Source organism: Lagenorhynchus albirostris, chromosome 5 (genome assembly GCF_949774975.1).
Source record: "Lagenorhynchus albirostris chromosome 5, mLagAlb1.1, whole genome shotgun sequence".
Taxonomy (NCBI): Eukaryota; Metazoa; Chordata; class Mammalia; order Artiodactyla; family Delphinidae; genus Lagenorhynchus; species Lagenorhynchus albirostris.
Genome location: NC_083099.1, coordinates 44391337 through 44410507, shown reverse-complemented (window position 1 = coordinate 44410507; position 19171 = coordinate 44391337).

The following is a 19171-nucleotide window of genomic DNA, read 5'->3' as shown; positions in this document are numbered from 1 at the left end:
GAAAGACATTGTGGAATAGTTAGCAATGGGAGATATGTATTGATGAGTGCAGACATTTTTACATGTGTGGGAGAATGTGCTAGAAGAGTCATCCATCTTTAAATAACAGAATGAACAGAAGTCTGGGGCATGTAAGACCATAGAATATTTAGAAAGACAGTGGTTTAGGGTAGGAATGCATACTTTAGAAGAATGAGGTTATAGATTATGGTGAAAAGATATATGGAGACTACATTTGTAGATCTTTAAACATCATTTTTCATACTTTCAATACTGTTATTTCCACAAGCAGGGTTTTCTTTTCTTTTTCCTTTTCCCTTGCTTTTGTCTCATGGTGAACTAATTCCCCCAAAATATAATCAGTGCTCTCACAAAGAAAATGAGCTATTTTCTAGTCATGAAATATTCCTTTTCTGTTAGATTTGAATAATAAGTCTATATTAATAATTAACTCTAAAATATGTTGCTTGTTCTGAATATGTAGATTTCTGCCTACTAACTGCAGTATGCATACATGTATATCTCTATCCTATGTCCTATTTGCTTAGTGTATACAAAACATGCTATGTGTTTATATGTTATTTTCAGTAATATCTACTGAATCACATGAAAACAAATGCCTATGGACATATTTCTTATCCTTGTTAATCACAAAGCATAAACTTTTAAAAATGATATTTTGGAAATTTAACTTTGAAAAATATGTAATATTACGACGCCCTTGTTATGTGAGGCTTATGCTTTTGTATTCAGTGTTGCTTAGGAAAGCGCTTAAACTCAAAAACCATGTTCCTCCAGTACATAAAATATTGTGTGGGCAAAAAGTTAAGTCCTAAATGGTTTCTCTCTTAAATTTTCTCAATATGAATTGTTAATTTCTGTTTATATGCAATACCTTCCTTGTTTGTCTAATTTGTCTCAAACCCCAATCATTTTTATCAACTCCTCTGAAGTTTTTTTCCCCAGACTAATTCTTAAAGGTCGCTCTGTAATATTTCACACATATATCCACAATTAGTCCAGATGTATTTCATGCTAAACAAACAAAATATTTTTTTTAAAAAATCCCAAATGCTTCTTCTCCAAAACATTTTCCTTTAGCTAGTATCCAATTTCTTAAACCTCCTTCTCATCTCTACTTAAGACAGTATAATGTCATACATTTATGTACAACTATTTAAATGGCCATTTTTTTTCACTAAGCACTTTTACTTGAAAGTTTTGTCATGTCTCTAATTAGGTTCACCCATCAGCTAATTATGCTCCAGAAGAGGAAAAACAAAAACAAACTATTGGTCAAATTGACTTATCTAATATATTTCATCTCTCAATGAATTAAAAATAGAGTGTTGACTATAAATAACAGTTGACTGACCATTGTTTCAGAATTCAACGTTTTTAGAGTGCTTTATTCACACAGCCTTATAACAATTGCATTACTGATCTTAAATAAGCACATTTTCATTTTGAAGGGCAGGACATTAAGAAAAAAAGGTGAAAATGCTAAGTGAAAGTAAGAAACTTTCTGAAAGCCATTAAGGAGAAATATCCACAATGAATTACTAAACTTTAATTTTAAACACTAGTGAATCTGAAATTGCTGCTTTTATGATAGGCTCCTTGCAGGTTTCTATTTCCATTGACAGCTATACTTCAGTAATCATGTAATTATTTGCTACTTCCATAAAGCTCCTGCTTAGCCATGATCACATGTTGTTTCAATTTTCCAGCACAAAATCACATATAATGTTCTGTTCAGTCATTTACAATACTCTTTTTAAGGACCATAAGAATTAGAAAGTAGGTAGGATTGAAAAGGGTGAACCCAAGGCATAGATTATTTTATTAAACAAAAATAATTTGAAGCCATTTTAAATCCATTTCCTCTATTATGCTGTCTTTTAAAGTTAACTGGCAATATTCCTACACTTTATAATGTAATTGAAACAACTGCTGAAATATTAAAAGTGATGATATCTTTACAATATTTTCTGTTTATGTGTAATAATTTAATAGCCTCCTAAATAGCAATATGAAACACTAGCCATCTTTTATTTGTGAATGCATTAAATGTTTGTGCAAAATTCAATGTTATATAATATAGGCAGAAATTAAAATGCATGCATATGTTTGAATTTTGAAAAGTTGACTGAAATAAATAAGCGAAATGAAATAATCTTTAGAAAAACCAATACATGAAAAAGCACAATTTAAGAAACTGATAGTTGAGTAGATATGGAAATATTTACAAATAAAATGGTTTAAACAATGTACCTGTGATAATCCTGCTAGGTATGTAAGGCACAACCTCCAATGTATAGGATTGAAATAAAAATACCAGAAGAGTTTATGCAAACCTTAGGCTATTCTGGGGCAGTGTCTAGACAGAGTATCTTCTATAGTCCCAGGAGTTGTACCATAAAAATTTGTAAGGGCACAAATCATACAGTGTGCTACTGGTCTAATCCAGCTGATGTTCATTTCTTTGTACACACATCTGTGACAATCTCTTGACTTCCTTACCTAGGTTAGTTTAAATTTTCCCCTGCCTGTTTGCTTCTTATTTTTCCCTTTTTTTCTGGCTTAGTTGTTCTTCTATCACATCTTTTTTTAAGAAAAACTCACTTCCACCTTCTAACCTCCCATTGCTGTTTCTCTCCTGCCAATGAAGTGGTACCTTCCCTCCATCAGTACTAGCACCTGTTTTCTTTGCTAATTAAACAGCCCACTTTTTGGTTTCCATAAATTTTCCCTAGTGATCTGTTGTTCTCTATTGCCTAAACAAAACATAAATCTTGAGTCTAGTGTGAGAGGCAGACAGTAAAATTCTGGAAATATTAGGAAAGTTCTTTTGCATTTTTCCAAATATCAACCTGGTCTAGATTATTGCATTCATATTTATATTTTAATTGTCTATTTAGTTACCACCTCTTCTTTCTCCTTTTTATCCTTAAATTTTAAATCATTATTTTTTAGTTCATAAAGACTATCCCTAAATTTCTTCAACTCCCAGCTTGGTAATAATTACTGATACCTGTGAATAATACCAACAAACTGCATTAATTTATACAATTTATACATAGTCACATTCTGTTTTCAAACTGCATATTAATAGGAAGTGAATATAGCATTCAATAACTATAGCATATTATATTATATAGCATTAATATAGCATATTAATAGGAAGTGAATTAGCATTATTTGCAAGATTATGGTAGATATTTAAGCAAATCAACTCACTTTATTATATATAAATAATGTAAGATTCTTGGAAAACCAGAGAGTGAGAAAAATTCTGACCTTGGTTTGATAAGATCCTGACAGTTTGCATTGATGAGAAAGAAATGAACCCAGCCTTGCAAAGTGGGTAATAGATTGGCAACAGGTAGCATAAATTATTTAGAACCACTCCAGGAAGCTGAAATAATGTGGACACTGACTTTTGTGCCAAGCTTGCAGCAGTATGGGAAACAGCTGATTTAGTTTTATTAAAGTCTATGGCCAAGTATGGGGGCATTGAAATGATAAATTAGTAAAGCAGATTTTTGCAAGGATTTTCCGGGAATGTACCTGTTTTTCCATTAATTAGGATACACTCAATAAAGAAAACTTAATAGAAAAAACATTGGTGCATGACAATGGATATAACAATACTCTGTTGGAAAACAGAGATATGGATGTATGTAGTTGGAAAAAAATGCAAGAAATCGGAAGAGAAATTTAATTTCTGTTATGTCTTGGTCAAATCATTAACTGAAGTTCCATTTCTTCAACTCTAAAATTGAGATGATAATATCAGTAAGTTCTGATTACTTTGTAGATATGTGATAAGGATGCAAATGTCACATATATATGCATGCTTTTTTATGTAAAGCTACTAAAAACAATAAAACCCTATGTGGAGGGAAGGAGTTTCAATGGTCTAGAAATGGTTGTAGATCACAGAGACTACTAATCTTTCCTTCTTCTAGTGGATCAGTACCCAAAGGATTTCCACAAATGATTAAAAGTCAAACTATGTAATATATAAATGAATTAAAAAAATGAACAGGTCATTCACAACCAAGAAAAAGAACGGGTCTTTTAAGCATTATGTGTTTAACATCACCTACCACGAAGAAATAAAAATTAAAACAAGGCTTTCTCTTTAATCTACTAATTATGCAAGATCAGTAATGTTGAAAATACGTAACACTGTAAGAATGTAGAAAAACAAAGACTTACATTGCTTATGAAAGGTGTGAATCAATATAAGCCAGGGATCCCACCATGTAAGTAACTACACAAAAAACTGTGGACCATCCTCTGGAATCTGGACTAGATTCAGGAGTAGGAGAATTTCCTTCTCTCTTTCTTTTAAGCTTTTAATATGTGCATTTGTCAATTGTATAACAAAATAATATTTTAATTAGAAAAAGTTAGGTGATATAAATATCTGAAATTACTATAATGTAACATTTTGTTTTGTTTCATTTTGTTCTTCTTAATAGAATATATGCAGGCCATTCTACTTCTTTTATTTGACCTGATTCACTATGTGGTGGTTTTCTCTGTGAGTCCAGCCCCATTAAGTTGAGCTTCATAGCAACATCTCTTCCTACTTTTATTACTGGTCATTTTGAACCTCACTGTTGGTTTTGATGAATTCTGCCTAAGAGGGAGATAATTCTAGCACTAAGTTTAATTCACCCACCTCCACTCCCTACTCAGTGGGGAAAATACCACAGTTTCTGACAAGAAGCAATCATAAGTGATAATATCAGTTAGCTTAATTATCATGACTGTTGTGTGCTGTGATGCAAATTAGAGATATCAATTTTAGCAACATGGTGAGTTTATCTTTAGTAATTCTTTACATGGTAAGATGAATCCAGATATCAAAATATCCATGGATCAATGAAAACATAATTTATCAGATGCATTTGATCCTACTTTAAAATTACTTATCATTTGGCAAATAATTCTAATCACAATCCTTTACTAGCTTTACCACGGTCTTTCTAATATCAAAGTTACATAATTGCACAATAATTTGCTTTCCTCTAAGTCACTGGGTGTTTTGCTTGCTCTTTTTAAAATTGTTTGATAGAAATAATCCATTTTATATTTTTATTTTCTTTCAATTTATGGATATTTCTGCATACATTTTCATCCTACAAATGAGCAAGACAGGGAAGTTGAGGACAACAGGGGAGTATATAACTTTTCCTATGTTTTGTTAATATGGGCCTTGAACACAGATTTTTTGTTTTTGTGTCAAGGTTCTGAGGCAACACAGTTTTCTATATACTTTGAAGGCAATGTGTTCGCTTAGAAATGTTAAGATATATTAAAATGACATTTATCTATACTAAGGACTTAGAGTAGATGCTGTCAGTGCTTACTACATATCTCCTTGGTTCTTATTATTTCTGGGTATGTGGGCAGGAATACCAACTGGTAGCAGCTGCATCCCATTGTGTGAAGGCTTTTTCTGGCAGCTGGACTCATTTGTCCATACAAGTGGAAAGCCAAAGTTGTTGTGGAATTAACACCACACAACCCAACCAATGACAGACAATAATTGGTAAATAAATACCCTGGTTTCTTTGGGTGAAATAACTGAAGAGTGTGTTCTATGTCAGCTTTCCAAGTCCCTAGTGGGATTAAACTTTTGTTATCCCCAGTGGTAACTTGCTTAGTAATGCGAATTTATTGATGATCTTCCCCCCTATCCAATCACAATCTCACTCTTGTGTCAGGGTTTCCAGAGATCATCTCTGAATTAAATTATTCACACCTATTTTTTTAAAAAAGTAAACACCCCAAGATTTAGACTGTTTTTGATTCAGTTGTCAGAAAATTAATATGATTCAAGGAGACTAAGGATTCTAAGAATGAAATGTTAGTAAAGTACAGAATATTGAAAAAGGTAACAAACAGTAGAGATAAACAGAGAGGACCCAATTAATCAGTCGTCTTTAACATCTTTGAAGCTTGTTGAGTACCAGTCAGCTGCAAAGAGGACCAAATAATGAGATCATGAGGAAGAACCCATTACTTCATTCTTCATTGTACATAATTATCACTGCCTGTAATTCTCTTTATTTTTCTTTTTATGAAACCATGTGGAAGAATAGAAAGAAGAAAATCAATGAAATATTTGAAGAAAATGGAGGAGAACATAGAGATTACCAAGAAAGTGGCATGCCGTATATGCAGCATTCTGACTTAAACATGGACCTTAGATCATTTTGTTAAGGCAAGACTTCATTTAAACCATACGTGCAAATATACCATTTTCCAAACTAGATAGTTTGCAGTGTTAAAGCTGATATTTCCTTGCTAAGTTACTTCTGGATGATTTTTTTGAATTATTTTTATGTTACAGGTTTTTGTTCACCTACACCATGTCCTTCCTATATATTCAGCTCCTTGAGGTGCATGTTATTGGATTTTAAATTTCACAGGCAGAAAAAATTTAACTACTGTTCTACCCTTACTTCCATACATACTTCCACTTGTTTAAACTAAATGAACTTTCTTTAGCTATTTAATGAAGCAAGGGATGGTATTCAATTATGACAATTTAGTAGAAAGGCAACACAAAGTAGCATGTAAGACTCTGAAATCCTGTGGTGATATTTCAGTTATAAAACTAAGGTTATTATAAGAAGTGCATGGAAGATTCTTCTAAGCAAATGTATTTCCCCCCAAAACACTGAAAATGAAAAGATCTGAAAAATACAAATTGCTGCAAGAACCGATTTGTCTGCACTTTTCTGTATAGAGATCCATCTCTACACAGAGCTGCTCACCCTACTCCCTGTTGAGATAGAAAGCAAAGTTATGTGTAATAGTGTTCTCAGTACTCGAGTACAAAATGTTTTATCAGGGGCTGTAGGAGGGAATGATAACCTTGTAACATCCTGCTCTATAGTCTTCCCAGGTTGTTAAAATCCTTACTTTTCAAGAGTCAAGAACCTTGCCTAAGGTTTATCTGATAGCATTTCTGACAGGAAAAGTGTGCAAACAGTAATGTATTTCCGTAGAAAATTGCAGAACAGTAGCAAACTGTCTAGAAAAAGCGTTTGTAAGCTAAAATTCCAAAGTCGTGTCTCAGGCAATCAAAAAATAGGTGGCAGAGAATGTTTAGTTCAGAGTCATGTACACAACTAGAGAACCTAAAGATGAGTATCTTTACTATCTGTAGCTTGTGACAAAGGAGGTCACCTAAGGAAAAACTTGAGTGCTGAAGATCTCAGGTTCCATTGGTCTCCAATATTATGACTGGTACCTTTAAGTGGAGAGGAGACCATGTTCTTGTTTCTTCAACTTTTAATTTACAGGAATAGGATTATATAGATTTATAAAAAAAACAGTGATTGGATGACCAAAAATTTACAGTGAGAGAAGAAAATGTATTTCTATATAAATTAATACAAAAAGTATTCAAAAGGAAAGAGGAGAGACAATTTGATTCAGTATAAACAGAGAAAAAACTAAGAGAGAAAGGGGAGCAATTATATAATTGAAAAACTAATTGTTTTATAGCAGATATCACAACTCCACAATCGTACTCTTGCTATTAAAGAGAGAAAGTAGACTGGTAATAGCACCATGAGGTTCTGTAAGCATATGAGAAACACCTTGGCAAACATTGTGATAATTTCCTCTAGCTCATGAGAAAAACATCATTTATCTATACAGAATAACAAAAGATACTTTTATATTTCTCTATACACAGGGAAAGTACTTAACTGTAATTATAAGGATGCCTCATTATTATTTTTCAATATTTGATAATTATATTCAGTTTCAAGCAGTGAATGGAGCTGTACCCTCATAATTTAGTGAAATTAGATAGCAGTAATTAGGTATTAAGACAAAAAAATATATAACTGCAGGAAAGTAAACAACCTTTACTGAAGTAATGGAGGTTGACTTATAATGTAGTATATTACAGATTTAGCAAATCAAATCTGTAATAACCTATATTCCAAAACATTTTATTTTTAATTCAATATTTTCTGGCTCAATTCTAAATTTTGATGTATTGACATATTTATGTACCTAGAATTTTGTTATATATCTTTGAAAATGGAATCTAATACTTGGGTTTAAGAAGAGTATTATAATGAATTCTAGTAGTCATGTTTTTGAGCCAGTAAATTTGCGTAATTTTATTGCTTTTCTTGAATATATTGTATTGCTTATCTCTACTGGTTTTAACAACTTCTAATATGCTGATGTTGATGAGATCTAGTATATTTTGGAGAAGCTTTGTAGAGGAGATAAGAAATGTGTTCTTCGTAGGCCTGAATATAGGGAGTGGAGGGTGTCATTTATTTATTCATTGACTCATTCCTAATGATTTCAAGATAATATTTCAACAACTATTTATACTTCCTTACATTTTTCCAATTCTGGACAGTGTTCAGAATTCACTGCCTCAAGCTGCTCAGAGCATAATGGGAAGTAAAGGTATGTAAAGAAATACATATATATGTATGCATATGTTTGCATGTATGTATATATGTATACATATATACACACACTCCATGATGGATACTGCAATGGAATCCTCTACCAAGTGGGAAAAGCACAGAAATGAACATGGCATAGTTGGGGCACATAGGAAACACCAGGATTAAAGCAGGAAAAGTTAGAAAGAGTCAGACTATAAAGAGATTTAAATTATGTACCCAGAGGTTTTGATTTCATTTACCGATGATAAGGAGAAGTAGAAGCTTTTTAAGTAGGATGACAACAGAATTATATTTGTGTTTTACTGCAGAAGGGAGTATGGAATGGAGTGGAGGAAGCCCGTGGGAAGGACTTACGGTCTGTTCAAATAGTCTGTCTAGGCTGAACAAAATTTTAATCTGACCTAAAATAATGATTGTTGATGAGAAGTGTATGGAAAGAGTTCCAGGGAACATGGATGCTGCCTACTACCTTTGTACAAATAAAATGATAGGAAAAAAAGGAAAAAAATAAAGGTGGGAGTGGGATGGTAGAAACCTAGTAACAGATGTTTATCCTTTTAATTTTTCTTCCCTCTTCTAGGTGATGTCAAGCAAACCCTATTCTCTCTCTCTCTCTCTCTCTCTCTCCCTCTGCTCTCTTTCTCTGTCTCTGACTCTGTCTTTTTTTTTTTCTGTCTAAGGAAGAAAGCAAAAAACAACTTCAAAGTTGAAACAGGAAAATGAGTTTTAATGTTCCTGCTGCATTTAGAAATACCACTATTAAATCCACTAGCACTTCACTTTTTTTTTTGTTTTGGTTTGTTGTATTCCTTGTTTGTTTGATTTTTATTGTAGAATCAAGGGTCAAATTATTTTTATTCATGTGGACCCATATGTTGTGTGTGTGTGTTTACTCAGGATGTGAAGTATTTCATCAAAAAATATTGAAACGAGAATCACTTTAAAATTTAGATGCAAAATTCAGTAGGGTGTCCTTGGAATAAATAAATGTTTAGAAGTCCAAATGAAGTACAGAGTCTTTTGTAAATCTCATACTGGACTCAAAAATAGAGCAAGAAGTTATTTAACTGTGGTGATAGTCTAATATGTTATTATCTCCTTGTTTTTAAATAAATAGCTCTAGAAGAGATTTTGGAACTCTCATTTTGGGTTTTCATTAATTCAGGAATCCCTGCTCTCGGCTGCCTATTATACAGCTGCCTCATCAATTGTAACTGCTTAGGATGGTATTGCTAGTTTCGTGGTAGTTGCTTCATGATAGCTGGCAGAGGTAGTTCCTAATGTGTATTTAATTTAAAGTTTGCCTAAATTACAAAAATTAATATTTGAGTTTTGTTTCAAATTCACCATAAGGTGATTTTGTTTTAACACATATTTTTAAAATACTAGATTAGAGGTGGAGTCAAGATGGTGGCAGGGGAAGACATGGAGTTCATGTCTCTCTACAACTAGGGTGCGTGCTGGGCATTGGTGGGGGACCTCAACACCCAAGGAGACGGGAGGGACACCCAAGGAGATGGGAGGAACCCCTGAATGACTGGGTAGGACGAGGGGGTAGTGAGGGGGGAGGAGAAGTAGAGCCCCAGACAGGACTAGTGCACTGAGAAGTGGATGGGAGGGAGGACGTGTTCCCACACCTGGGTCCCCCTAGGTGTTTCATAAGATCAGGGGGCAGTGTGCCTAGCATTTCCCCTGCCCAATCAATCCCCAGGATGCCTGCAGGTCTCCTGGGCCAGGTCCTCCACCCTCCGAGGTCCCTTCTGGGCCATGTGGGTCCTAGGGGTGTAGGAGGGAGGCAGGGGGAGAAGAGGAGAGGCCAGCGGGAGGGGGCCTCCAAGACCAGAGGATTAGGGGATGCATGGCTGGTATTTCCCCCACCCACTCAGGCCCCGGGAAGCCTGCTGGGCTTCTGGATCTGGTCTCCTGCCTTCTGGGGTCCCCTCCAGCCACGTGGGTCCCAGGGGCATAGGAGGGAGAGGGGGAAGAAGAGAGGACAACTAGGAGGGGCTGTCTGGGATTGGAGGATCAGGGGTGAATGCGCCTGGCATTTCCCCTATCCTTTTGGGCCCAGTGAGCCTGCTGGGGTCCTGGACCTAGTCCTCTGCCCTCCAAGGCTAAAGACACTCCTGGGCCCCTGCTGCTGCAGCCCCACCTGCTGCACTGAGCCTAAGCCTTACCCCTGACCCCCCCAGGGCCTTTTCCCGTCATGTGGGTCTTAAGCATAGGCCCCGCCCACCACCTAAACCCCACCTCTGCTGAAACCCCGCCCCCCACAGCAAGGGCCTTTTCTCCTCTTTTTTATGATTGTGGTTCTGTTTTACCTTCCAGTTGTCTCATCTATATTTTTATTTTTTTATTCTTCCTAACATATCTATTAGCTTTCTAATCTAATTTTATTTTTTACTCTCTGTTATTGCTCTGCTCCTTTTTTCCTTTTCTTTTTTTTTTTTCTGCCCCACATGGCCTGTGGGATCTTGGTTAATGAGCCAGAAGTTGGGCCAGAGCTCCTGTGGTGGGAGCTCTGAATCCGAACCACTGGATTAACAGAGAAACTCAGACCCCAAGGAATATTTATTGAAGTCTCCCAGAGCTCCTCATCTCAGCACCAAGACCCAGCTATACCCAACAGCTTACAAACTCCAGCACTGGAAGTCTCAGGCCACACAACCAGTAAAACAGGAACAAAATCCCACCAATAAAAAAGAGAGAGAGAGAGAGAGACAACAAAAAATATGTCACAGACGAAGGAGCAAGGTAAAAACCTATAAGACCAAATAAATCAAGAGGAAATAGGCAATCTACCTGAAAAAGAATTTAGAGTAATGATAGTAAAGATGATACAGAATCTCGGAAATAGAACGGAGGCATGATTGAGAAAACAGAAGAAATGTTTAACAAAGATCTGGAAGACCTAAAGAACAAACAAACAGAGATGAACAACACAATAACTGATACGAAAAATACAACAGAAGAAATCAATAACAGAATACTTGAGGCAGAAGAATGAATAAGTGAGCTGGAAGACAGAATGGTGGAAAAAACCGCCAAGGAGCAGAATAAAGAAAAAAGAATGAAAAGAATTGAAGCCAATCTCAGAGACCTCTGGGAAAACACTAAATGCACCAACATTTGAATTATAGGGGTTCCAGAAGAAGAAGAGAAAAAGAAAGGGTCTGAGAAAATATTTGAAGAGATTATAGTGGAAACTTCCCTAACATGGGGAAGGAAACAGGCACCCAAGTCCAGGAAGCACAGAGAGTCCCGTACAGGATAAACCCTAGGAGAAACACAACAAGGCACATATTAATCAACTAACAAAAATTAAATTCAAAGAAAAAATATTAAAAGCAGCAAGGGAAAAGCAATAAATAACATACAAAGGAATCCTCATAAGGTTATCAGCTGATTTTTCAACAGAAACTCTGCAGGCCAGAAGCAGGTGGAAGGATATACTTAAAGTGATGAAAAAAAACCCCTACAACCAAGATTATTTTCACCAGCAAGGATCTCATTCAGATTTGATGGAGAAATCAAAAGCCTTCAGACAAGCAAAAACTAAGAGAATTTAGCACCACCAACCCAGCTTTACAACAAATGCTAAAGGAACTTCTCTAGGTGGGAAACAAAAGAGAAGAAAACGACCCACAAAAACAAACCCAAAATAATTGAGAAAATGGTAATAGGAACATACATATCAATAATTACCTTAAATGTAAATAGATTAAATGCTCCAAGCAAAAGACACAGGCTTGCTGAATGGATATAAAAACAAGACAACATATATGCTGTCTACAAGAGACCCACTTCAGATCTAAGGACACATATAGACTGAAAGTGAAGGGATGGAAAAAGATATTCCATGCAAATGGAAATCAAAAGAAACCTGGAGTAGCAATATTCATATCAGATAAAATAGACTTTAAAATAAAGACTGTTACAAGAGATAAGGAAGGACACTACATAATGATCAAGGGATCAATCCAAGAAGAAGAAGGTATAACAAATATAAATATTTATGCACCCAACATAGGAGCACCACAATACCTAAGGCAAACGCTAACCACAATAAAAGGGGAAATCAACAGTAACACAATAATAGTAGGGGACTTTAAAACCCTACTTACACCAATGGACAGGTCATCCAAACAGAAAATAAATATGGAAACACAAGATTTAAATGACACAGTAGACCAGATAGATTTAATTGATGTCTATAGGACATTCCACCCCAAAGTGGCAGAATACACTTTCTTCTCAAGTGAACACGGGACATTCTCCAGGATAGATCACATCATAGGTCACAAATCAAGCCCTGGAAAATTTAAGAAAATTGAATCATATCAAACATCTTTTCTGAGCATAACACTGTAAGACTAGATACCAGTTACAGGAAAAAAACCTGCAAAAACCACAAATACATAGAGGCTAAATACTGCACTACTAAATATTCAAGAGATCACTGAAGAATTCAAACAAGAAATATAAAAATACATGGAAAAAAAATGGCAATGAAAACAAAATGATCCAAAACCTATGGGATGCATCAAAAGCAGTTCTAAGAGGGAAGCTCATAGCAATTCAATCTCACCTCAAGAAACAAGAAAAATCTCAAATAAGCAATCTAACAATGTACCTAAAGCAACTAGAGAGAGAAACACAAAGAAAATCCAAAGTCAGTAGAAGGAAAGAAATCATAAAGTTCAGAGCAGAAATAAATGAAATAGAAATGAAGAAAATAATAGCAAAGATCAATAAAACTAAACATTGGTTCTTTGAGAAGATAAACAAAATTGATAAACCTTTAGCCAGATTCATCAAGAATAAAAGAGAGAGGATGTAAATTAGTAGACTTAGAAATGAAAAAAGAAGAAATCACAACTGACACCACAGAAATACAAAGGATTATAAGAGACTACTACAAAAAATAATATGCCAATAAATGGACAACCATGAAGAAATGGACAAATTCTTGGAAAGGTACAATTTTCCAAGACTGAACCAGGAAGAATGAGAAAATATAAACAGATCTATCACAAGTAATGACACTGAAACTGTGATTACAAATCTTCCAACAAACAAAAGTCCAGGACCAGATAGCTTCACAGGGAAATCTATCAAACATTTAGAGAAGAGCTAACACCCATTCTTCTCATATTCTTCCAAAAAATTGCAGAGGGAGAAATACTCTCAAATTCATTCTACAAAGCCACCATCACCTTGATACCAAAATCAGACAAAGATATCACAAAAAAAGAAAATTACAGACCGATTTCACTGATGAACATATATGCAAAAATCTTCAACAAAATACTAGCAAACAGAATCCAATAGCACATTAAAAGTATCAAACACCATGATCAACTGGATTTATCCCAGGAATGCAAGGATTCTTCAATATATGCAAATCAATCAATGTGATACACCATATTAACAAATTAAGGAATAAAAACCATATGATCATCTCAATAGATACAGAAAAAGCTTTTGACAAAATTCAACACCCATTTATGATTAAAACTCTCCAGAAAATGGGTATAGAGGGAAACTACCTCAACATAAAAAGGCTATATATGACAAACCCACAGCAAGCATCATACTCAATGGTGAAAAACTGAAAGCATTTCCACTAAGATCAGGAACAAGACAAGGATGTCCATTCTTGCCACTCTTATTCAACATAGTTTTGGAAGTCCTAGCCATGGCAATCAGAGAAGAAAAAGAAATAAAAAGAATACAAATTGGAAAAGAAGAAATAAAACTGTCATTGTTTGCAGATGACATGATACTATACATAGATAATCCTTAAGATGCCACCAGAAAACTACTAGAGCTAATCAGTGAATTTGGTAAAGTTGCAGGACACAAAATTAATGCACAGAAATCTCTTGCATTTCTATACACTAACAACAAAAGATCAGAAAGAGAAATTAAGGAAACAATCCCATTCACCACTGCAACAAAAAGAATAAAATACCTAGGAATAAACCTATCTAAGGAGGCAAAATACTTGTACTTAGAAAACTATAAAACACTGATGAAAGAAATCAAAGATGACATAAACAGATGGAGAAATATAGCATGTTCTTGGAGTGGAAGATCAATAGTGTGAAAATGACTATACTACCCAAAGCAATCTACAGTTTCACTGCAATTCCTATCAAACTGCCAATGGCATTCTTCACAGAATTAGAACAAAAAATTTTATGTTCATTTGGAAACACAGAAGACCCCAAATAGCCAAAGCAATCCTGAGAACGAAAAATGGGGCTGTTGGAATCAGGCTCCCTGACCCCAAACTATACCACAAAGCAACAGTAATCAAGACAGTACAGTATTGGCACAAAAACAGAAATATAAATCAATGGTACAGGATAGAAAGCCCAGAGATAAACCCACGCACATATGGTCACCTAATCTATGACAAAGGAGTCAAGAACATACAGTGGAAAAAAGACTGCCTCTTCAGTAAGTGGTGCTGGGAAAACTGGATAGCTACATGTAAAAGAATGAAATTAGAACACTACTTAACACCATATGCAAAAATATTCTCCAAATGAATTAAAGAACTAAATGTAAGGCAAGACATTATAAAACTCATAGAGGAAAACATAGGAAAAACACTCTTTGACACAAATCACAGCAAGATCTTTTTTGACCCACTTCCTAGAGTAATGAAAATAAAAACAATAATAAGCAAATGGGACCTAATGAAACTTAAAAGCTTTTGCACAGCAAAGGAAACCATAAATAAGATGAAAAGACAACCCTCAGAATGGGAGAAAATATTTGCCAATGCAGCAACAGACAAAGGATTAATCTCCAAAATATACAAACAGCTCATGGGACTCAATATCAAAAGCAAACAACCCAATCCAAAAATGGGCAGAAGACCTAAATAGACATTTATCCAAAGAAGATATACAGATTGCCAACAAACACATGAATGGATGCTCAACATCACTAGTCATTAGAGAAATGCAAATCAAAAACTACAATGAGGTATCATCTCACACTGGCCAGAATGGCCACCATCAAAAAATCTACAAACAATAAATGCTGGAAAGGGTGTGGAGAAAAGGGAACCCTCTTGCACTGTTGGTAGGAATGTAAATTGATACACCCACTATGGAGAACAGTATGGAGTTTCCTTAAAATACTAAAAATAGAACTACCATATGACCCAGCAATTCCACTACTGGGCATATACCCTGAGAAAACCATAATTCAAAAGGACACATGTACCCCAGTGTTCATTGCAGCACTCTTTACAACAGCCAGGACATGGAAAGAACCTAAATGTCCAAAACTAGATGAATGGAAAAAGAAGATGTGGTATATATACACAATGGAGTATTACTCAGACATAAGAAGGAACGAAATTGGATCATGTATAGAGATGTGGATGGACCTAGAGTCTTTCATATAGAGTGAAGTAATCCAGAAAGAGAAAAACAAATATCATATATTAACACATATATGTGGAATCTAGAAAAATGGTACATGAACCTATTTTTAGGGCAGGAATAGAGACGCAGATGTAGAGAACGGACATGTGGACACAGCGGGTGAAGGGGAGTGTGGGACAAATTTGGAGATTAGGTTTGACATAAATACACTACCATGTGTAAAATAGATAGCTAGTGGGAGCCTGCTGTATAGCACAGGGAGCTCAGCTCAGTGCTCTGTGGTGACCTAGATGAGGGGAGGATGTGGGGGAGGGATGTCCAAGAGGGAGTGTATATAGGTATACATATAGCTGATTCACTTCACTGTATAGCAGAAACTAACACAACATTGTAAAGCAATTTTACTCCAGTAAAAGAAAAAGAATAAAGGGAAAAAATTAATAATAATAGGTTATACATATATACCCATTATTATTTTTCTATAGGCTGAGTGAGAAAGAGAAATTAAAGAGTAGGAAAGAGACAACTAAAGTATTGTATAAAATTTGATTGTGTGTGTGTTTGTGCTTGTGTACCTGTGTGTTAACAATTTATTTATCTATTTCCTTTCGATGGAATTTTATATTTTTTAAATCAAATTAAATTACCAAAACTGCTGCTAGGCTCTTTCCTGTATATGTCCATTTGTGCATGTGAACAAGTGTTTCTCCAGTGTATATTCAGGAATTACTGACTGAATATGGTATGGTATGGGTATTTAAATTTCTATTTAAATTTATTCTATTTAAATTTCTATTAGATCATTTTAAATTACTCCTTAAAGTAACTGTTCCAATTTACATTACCACTAGAAATGAATGTACAGTATACATTTTCTGTGCCCTAGATAAATGTTGGGTTAATATCATTTTCCTTTCACTCTAGAGCCATCTTTTATTCCTGTTCTGATGTAAATGATTTACAAACTACAGTTATATTATTTTAGTCATTAGCCTTTAATTGGTAACATGTATATTTTTAAACAAGTCTGAATTCATTCTTATCTTTAGTGTAGTCCTGAATAAGGCAAGTTATTCTCATTAGATTCTTATTCAGATTTTCACTTCCATCTGAAAAGCTTATTCCTAAATTCCGAGGTAGTATTTTGTCTAGAATTTTAATTATAAATACATACATATATATATATATATTTACTATCTTATCACAATCATATTTTGGGCATTGGCCAGAATGTCATGTTGATTTACTTTTTCATTATATTTTACTATACATTTTGAATTCTTTGTTTTCTCTTTGAAGTACATTGTTTACATTTTTCCCCTGGACTTCAGGGGAGGTCATATCCTGGACTTCAAACTTTTCATTTAATGGATCTAACAGTAGTAAAAGTTTTTGAAAGTTACACATAACTTTATATTTAATTTCTTTTAGGTTGATTAATTTGTTGGATATAAAGGTCAAATTTCAATTTCCCCTTAGAATTTTGAGATTATTACTCACTGACATTTGCCATCTATTGTTGTTAATAATTAGTCTTCTCTCAGTTTATAATTCTGTTTCCTTAGCTTTCTTTTTCTTTTACCAAACTTTTCCTTAATGAACTTCAATTTTAAAGCAATGTGTATCAATGTTAGTCTTTAATTCTGCTCAGTGGTATCATTCATGCTGAGGATTCAGGCCTTATTACATTTCAGGAAAATTCTTGGATAGTACCTAAAAACCAATTTTCCCTCATTATATAGATTAGCATTTAAATGAAAAGTGAAGGCACTATTCACTTTGTAGAACTATTTACAATAGAACTATTTACAATAGAACTATTGTAGAACTATTTACAATAGTTGAGACATGGGAACAACCTAAGTGTCCATAGACAGATGAATGGATAAAGAAGATATGGTACATATACACAATGGAATATTACTCAGACATAAAAGAATGACATAATGCCTTTTGCAGCAACATGGGTGAACCTAAAAATTATCATACTAAGTGCAGTAAGACAGAAAAAGACACATATTATGTGATATCACTTATATGTGGAATCTATACAAATGAACTTATTTACAAAACAGAAATAGACTCTCAGACATAGAAAACAAACTTATGTTTACCAAAGGGGAAAGGGGAGATGACAAATTGGGATTCAGGGATTAAAATATACCCATGACTATATATAAAATAGATAACCAGCAAGGACATACTGTATAGCACAGGGAACTATACTCAATATCTTGTAATAACCTATAATGGAAAAGAATCTAAAAAGAATATATGTATTATTTGGAAAAGAATTATACATACATACATATATATATATACACACATAACTGAGTCATTTTTCTATGCACCTGAAACTAACATAACACTGTAAATCAACTTTATTTCAATAAATTGTTTTAAAAGTAAATGAAGAGTGAAGGCTAAAAATGAAAAAATTCATTTAATCCAGAATTATTCTCAGCAAAGAAATGGGCACAATTTTAGTTTATGCAGGAGCTTAATAATTCCTACAGACTGTACTAGCAGAGGTTTTATTTCAAAATTTCACATCTATTTAGCATTTGCTAGTAAGAATACTATGTCATAAATTTTTTTTAAAGAATAGGAAAAACAGCATACAATTTATTAGAGTGTCTTAGCTTGAGCTTATTTCAGAAATCAGAATCTAAATCTAGGGATTGCAGGCCTTGGGAAATTGATCCCAGAAACCAAGAATGGAAAGCCTGGGAAGAATAAAACAGTAAAGAAAGGAAAGCCAATCTAAAGGTGAATAATGAGTTAGTTTCTTCTGTGAGAAACCAGGGATCAATGTGGCTGGGGATAGCCTGAGGAAGCTTTTATAATGCTTTTCAGAATTGTTCCTCTGAGACACAAATGAGGGGAACACGTACCTAATGGCTTTTGCTGCTCATTAATCAAAGGTTGGCCCAGAGTTGTTACATCTTTCCAATTTCCAGGTTTGAGCATACAAAGATTTCCACAGTTTAGATATTTGAATAGGCTCAATAGACACCACAGAGCAAACTCATCTAAAGATTTTATTTAAAGACAAATGATATGGTTCAGCATGAAAAGAAGAGTGCAGGCAAGGGCCAGAAGTTCCAGAGACATTCCATGCACAAGCTCCGCAGAGGACCTTACTCACACATGACAATGCTCTCCTCCAACTCAAGCCTCCAATATCTGTGTCAGCAACCTTGGCTTCAGGAGAACTCAAAACAGAAGTTCCTAGTGAGAGTTTTAAATAACCCTCTGGTCACTTAATCAAGAAAAGCTGACTTAACGGATTAGGCC